This window comes from Dipodomys spectabilis, unplaced genomic scaffold (genome assembly GCF_019054845.1).
Source record: "Dipodomys spectabilis isolate Male_0828 unplaced genomic scaffold, ASM1905484v1 ptg000018l, whole genome shotgun sequence".
NCBI lineage: Eukaryota > Metazoa > Chordata > Mammalia > Rodentia > Heteromyidae > Dipodomys > Dipodomys spectabilis.
Window position 1 is genome coordinate 3,619,316 of NW_024870695.1, and position 5,257 is coordinate 3,624,572.

Here is a 5,257-nt window from a genome sequence, read left to right on the forward strand (position 1 = left end):
ACCTCATTTGATCTTATTAGTAAGCTGTATCTGTAGATCAAATTCAGAGTTTAAGATACATTCTGGGCTTCCTAGAAACTGACAGCAGGGCCAGCCAACTGTACAAGAGTTGGGCAGGCAGATGGTAGGTGGGATTTATGAAAGCTGGAGGCCTGTGTCATGTGGACTTATACTATTCCCCTCACCTTCACCAACTAGGCCCCTCCCTGCACTTTCCCTTGTCTCTCTGGCAAAGTCCTCCTGGGACACATTACCTGTCAATGGCCACAAGGTATCCTTGCTGTTTCTCAGATCTTCCTGGACAAGTTGCCAACCCCAGCTGTCTTTCCTGATGGATCAATCAGGAAACATCTTGGCAAGTTATATTGCTGTGGTCATGATCTTCATCAATAGTGATATTTCCCAAGACCCTCTAAGCACTGCACTCAGTACACTGTACCCTGGATGAGACAGAGCTAAGTACTTCCTGGAGATGTGTCAGGGCTGGAGCTAGCTGACTTCCGTATTCAGAACATCCATGTCTGCTCTGTGACAGGCACTAGCTTCCATATGCCTATGGGGAAGTTCCAGAGGACCCTGTCATTAGGTTTGTGATGGTAGTGGGTGGTGATAAAGTAGCCCTGGATTTTACAAGTTCATCTAGACTGCCTCCCATATTAACCGGCATCTAGAAGCTCCCATGGGTAAGTCTGTATTGGCAGTAAAGGCATGGTATGTGTGTAGGCAGACTCGGCCTCAACTTCTCCATTGTGACTCACAAGCTTATTATTCTCAAGTACAGGTTGGTGGGAGGCAGACGCACCCTTTGCCAAGAGACATGATGCACTGGGCTGCCTGCAACAGTAGGAGGCTAAGCTCTCAGTCATCCCAGATATGTAGGAAGCCTAAATAGGAAGATCATAGTCCAGGCTGGCCAGAAAATGTGAGACCTTATTAAAAAAAAACTACCAAAGCGCCGGGCGCTGGTGGCTCACACCTGTAATCCTAGCTACTCAGGAGGCTGAGATCTGAGGATCTCGGTTCAAAGCCAGCCTGGGCAGGAAAGTCCATGAAACTCTTATTTCCAATAAACCACCAGAAAACCGGAAGTGGCACTGTAGCTCAAGTGGTAGAGCGCTAGCCTTGAGCTGAAGACAGCGCTCAGGCCCAGAGTTCAAGGCCCACGACTGACAAAAAAAAAAAAAAAAAACTACCAAAGCAAAAAGGGCTGGGGTGTGGCTCAAGTGGTAGTGGCCCCATCCATCAAGGCCTAAGTTCAAACCCTAGTATTGCTGAACAAACAAATTAAATCTTCACCTGGTACCTTGTGTGGGCTAACAGTTGTTGTTGCCCAATTGCCTTTTCCTTTTCTAACCTTGTTCTTTTTAAATAATTTATTGTGATTGACTACATAAATTTCACGAATTTCACAGTATTGTGAGATAGTGATACTTAAAGTCACACATTCTAACCTTCATGGGGCAAATTGTCATTATCGTGGTCTATAAAGTTTGTGATTCTACGAGCTTTGACAGTACAGCTATTTCTTCCACATTGGGTGGTATGTACATTTCTGTCCTTCTGCATAGTGTTTATCCCTCTCTTCCCTCCCTCCTATGCTGTCCTTGAGTTGCTTAGTTCATTTCCATTAATGTCCAGTGTAGCTGATGGGCCCCTCTGTTGTATGTTTTCCCATTTCCCTCTGATTCTATGTCCTCCTCCTAGTTTCCCTCAGATGTGCGCATATATACCATATATGTGGTCAACAGCATGGGGTCATTTAGTAATGATACAAGATGAGTGGAGGTCCTTTGTTTCTCAAGTCCTGTTTATTTTTTCATATCTCCTTACATTTTGTGTTTAACATCCCACATATCAGGGGGACCATGTGCCATTTGTCTCTTTGCTCACTCAATATGACCTTTTCTAGTTCACATCCATTTCCCTGTGAATGCCATTATTTTGTCATATATATATATATATATATATATATATATATATATATATATATATAGGTATATATTGGATCCATTCATCTGTAGTGGGGCATCTAGGTTGTTTCCATATCTTGGCTATTGTGAACAGTGCTGCAATGAACATGGAGGTGCATGTCTCCTTGTATCCTGGTTCCTGTTGCTCAGGGTAGATGGCCTAGCAGTGGTATGCCTGGGTTGTAGAGGAAGTCTATATTTAACTTTCTGAGGTACCTCCAGACAGCTTTCTTTTTTTTTTTTTTTTTTTTGGGTCCGGTCGTGGGGCCTGAACTCTGGGCCTGGGTGCTGTCCCTAAGTTCTTCAGCTCAAGGCTAGCGCTCTACCTCTTGAGCCACAGCTCCACTGCCGGCTTTTTTCTTTTTGCTTATGTGGTGCTGAGGAATCGAACCCAGGGCCTGGAGCATGCAAGGCAAGCGCTCTACCACTGAGCCACCTTCCCAGCCCCAGACAGCTTTCCAAAGTGGTTGTGTTAGTGTACATTCCCACCATTAGTGCAATAGGGTTCCTCTTTCTCCACATCCCCTCCAGCATTTGTCATTGGCTGAATTTAGGATGCAGCCATTCTGATGGGGTAAGGTGGGATCTCAGGGTTACTTTTATTTGCATTTCCTTTCAGCCAGGAATGATGAACATTTCCTTATACAGTTCTTTGCTATTTTTATCTCTTCTTCTGAGAAGTCTCTCTTTAGTTCCCTTGTCCATTTAATTATTGGTTTGTTAGGTTTGGGAGGGACCTTCATTGTTCTTTAGGAGCAATGAGGAACATCTCTGAGCTCAAAGGTAAATCAGGCTAGCCATGACCACCCCTCAGCCCCAACAGAACATAAAGTCTACAAAAATGTTCTTGGCTAAATGAGAAACAAACAAAACAAAACAAAGTCTTCAAGTGGTACCTTGTGTGGGCTGTTGTTGTTGGCCCAATTGGCTTTTCCTTTTCTGACCCTGATTGTTCTTTCGGAGATACCAGGCACCAGGAAGAGCAAAAATCCTGATTGTCACCACTATTCAAGAATGTAAACAAGATGGGTGCTGGTGGCTCACACCTGTAATTCCAGCTACTCAGGAGGCTGAAATCTGAGAATTGTAATCTAAGCCAGTCCCAGCAGGAAGGTGTTTGAAACTCTTATCCCCAATTAACTGGAAGTGGCCCTGAGTTCCCAAGGCTGACCAAAAAAAAAAAAGAATGACAGCTGGGCTTAGTGGCTGTGATCCAAGGATTGTGGTGTGAAGCCAGCTTGGGTTGGAAAGTCTGTGAGACTCTTATCCAATTAACCACCAAAAAAGTCAGAAGTGGAGGCATGGCTCCAGTGGTAGGCACTACTCTTAAGTGAAAAAGCTCAAGGATGGTGCTCAGGCCCTGAGTTCAAGTCCCAGGAATGGCACAAAACAAACAAAAAAATGTAAATGGCTTCCAAGGGAAGATTCCAAATAAAATGAAACTGTAAAGACACTGTTATATGATAAACTGCATATTTCCTTGGCATAATCTGCTGCCTGTTCCTTCATTCTAAAGCCTCTGTGGTACTCTGAGAGGGAGCCAGTGGGTCCTGTCAGATACAGGTGCTATGAGACCTTTGCCCACCGACCTTCTACCCCTTTCCTAGTTCTTCCAATTCACCAGCATCTTCAAGTACCATAGAACTTGGGGACATTTTCTTTTCTTTCTTTCTTTTTTGTTGTTGGTCATGGGGCTTGAACTCTGGGCTTGGGCGCTGTCCCTGCGCTCTTCAGCTCAAGGCGAGTGCTCTACCGCTTGAGCCACAGTGCCATTTCCGATTTTCTAGTGGTTTATTGGAGATAAGAGTCTCACAGACTTTTCCTGCCAGGGCTGGCTTTGAACCACGATCCTCAGATCTCAGCCTCCTGAGTAGCTAGGATTACAGGTGTGAGCCACCGGCACCTGGCCTTGGGGACATTTTCTTAGAATAGCAATATGCTATACACAAACTAGGATAGCAAAGCCCAGCTTGTTTTGCCACACAGCTTCAGGATGCAGTCAGCACTGATCCAAATTCTTGGTTGCCTTTTCTTGAGGCATGGGATTGGTGGACATCTCTTGGCTCAATAGCAATTAGGCTAGCCACGGCCATACACAGACACATGGACACACATGACAGAACATAACATCTGTAAAAATATTCTTGGCTAAGAATTAAAATGAGAAAGCATAATAAAGCCTTAACAAACACCACCTTTGAGAGAGAAAAGCAAAATAGGGATTTATAGTTAGAGAAAAATTATGATCAAAGAACTGTCTCTAAAAACATATGGCTGAGGTTTCAGACTAAGATTGGTAATAAAATTTACACCAAAGTAATGAAATATGATGTATTTATTTTAAACACAGCATATATTAGTAGATAAGCCAATAATTTAACATCACTAGAAATTATGTGTAACAATATAGGAAGTAAAAATTCCATACTGAAAGTCTGTGTAAGGTATTTTACGATTGAGTGTTCTATAGGAACCATAGTTGAACAAATGTTGCTAAACTAGACCAGTGATTAAATCTTGATACCATGTACTATGATAAAGAGATAACATAATTCAGACAGCCTGATTAGAACAAATTATTCAACAAAGTTGATCATACATTCACTAAAGCAAGTTACATTCTCTTGAGTAGGCCAAGTATCTTTCTGAGTCTGCAGGGCAATGAAGTCTGTAGCCAGGAGTTTTAAAGTCAGCCCAGCTCAGCATTGCCCCATGAGAATGTGAGTCCTGACTGACTTCCTTTGGCACTTGCCCATTTGGAGGAAGCACCTCAAAGTCTTGGCCATATAAAACTCTGATGAGAAGAATTTCTCATTTGCTCAGGTGTTTCTCTCACCATCCCTAGCTCCTTCAATATGGCCAACTGGCTTACACAGTATTCAGACTTCTCTGAATAAGCCACCATCTCTGCACCATCAGGCTTTCAAGATTCAAACTCCTAATACCCATTCTGAAAAAGGAAATGGTCCTCCTGTCCCTTTAAGTCTTGAGGGCTGAATTTATTCAGAAAAAGATCTCTCTGAAGTTGGAGAAGAGTGAAAATTTACTTGCATTGTGCTAAAGAAATAAGAAACTTGAAGATCTACTAACTTGCAACTTTAGGTTCCTGAGAGGTTATTTTTTTTTTTTTTTTGGCAGAGGGTGGGGGTGGGGGTGGGGGGAGGCAGGGTAGGGATAGGGTCTTGCTTGGTTCCCAGGCTAGCCTTAAACTCCTGGGCTCAAACAATCCTAGGGCCTCAGCTTCCACAGTAGTTAGGACTATAAGTTTGTGCCACTGTAGATAGCAC